The sequence below is a fragment of the Lipotes vexillifer genome, unplaced genomic scaffold (genome assembly GCF_000442215.2).
Source record: "Lipotes vexillifer unplaced genomic scaffold, Lipotes_vexillifer_v1.1 C26520259, whole genome shotgun sequence".
NCBI lineage: Eukaryota > Metazoa > Chordata > Mammalia > Artiodactyla > Lipotidae > Lipotes > Lipotes vexillifer.
The window spans coordinates 1-1,079 of NW_006790654.1; the positions used below are offsets into that span (position 1 = coordinate 1).

At 50.4% G+C, this 1,079-nt stretch overlaps 1 pseudogene; it reads left to right on the top strand.

The window, feature by feature from the left end:
- The first annotated feature begins 4 nt into the window (after positions 1–4).
- On the top strand, positions 5–262 carry LOC103072152 (ferritin heavy chain pseudogene; annotated as a pseudogene).
- The last annotated feature ends 817 nt before the right edge of the window (positions 263–1,079 follow it).

The window sequence follows — 1,079 nt, forward strand, 5'->3', positions numbered from 1 at the left end:
CGGCCTCAAGGCCATGAAGTGCGCCTTGTTCCTGCAGAAGCTCGTGAACCAGAGCCTGCTCCACCTGCACCAGCTGGCCACCGACAAGAGCGACCCCCACCTGCACCGCTTCCTGGCAACTCACTACCGCAGCCAGCAGGTGGCGTTCATCAGCGAGCTGGAGGGTCACGTCACCACCCTGAGCATGATGGGGGCCCCGGACGTCGACCTGGCAGCGTCCCTCTTTGACAAGCCCACCCTGGGCGACAGCGACAAGAACTGAGCCTGGACTGGACTTCCCCAGAGCCACGGGGTGACCAGAGCGCTGGTCACCGTGCCTGCCACGCACACGGCAATAGTGCCCTTGCAGAAGAAATTCACTTAAGTTTTTTTCTTCCAGTTTTTCCGTTTCTTCCAATAAAGTTATTGGTTCATAAATAAATAAAGGTCTCTGGTTGATTCATGTGGGCAAATCTCTCACCTTTTAAATTTTAAAGCAGGTATCCAGGAGTCTCTGAACACACCCAGGCTTGGTCCAAATGCTGCTCAGGATCACCACAGAGGGAGGGAGATGGTCTTCCTTGGGACCCTGGAAAACCCAAAATCAATCTTCCCCTTATAAACAAAATCAGTGTAGAGGAGTGGGGTGGGGTGGGTCTTCTAAGCCCTAGTCTTTGTGGGTACCTGTGCATGGTAAAATTATACATCAATATATAAAAAACCTTAGTATGGAATACAAAATACTGGTTGCCTCTTAGGAAGAAGTGAAGAATGGGATTGGACAGGAAATAAAATAAAGGGTGTCTTCAACTTCTCCTGAAAACTTTTAGCTCATTAAATTATGTGAATGTGAACATTTATCACTTCTGGGTAGCAGCCTGGGGTCCTGAACAGGTATGGCAGGGTCCCTCTATGACAATGTCACCCAGGACAACAGTGATAATGGTAACTGAGCCAGAGGCTGACTTTCCCATAGGCATGGGAGTGACTTCCTAGGTCACATGCTAGTCATGCAAATTGCCCTTAAAAAACATCCATATGGGGCTTCCCTGGTGGCGCAGTGGTTGAGCGTCCGCCTGCCGATGCAGGGGACACGGGTT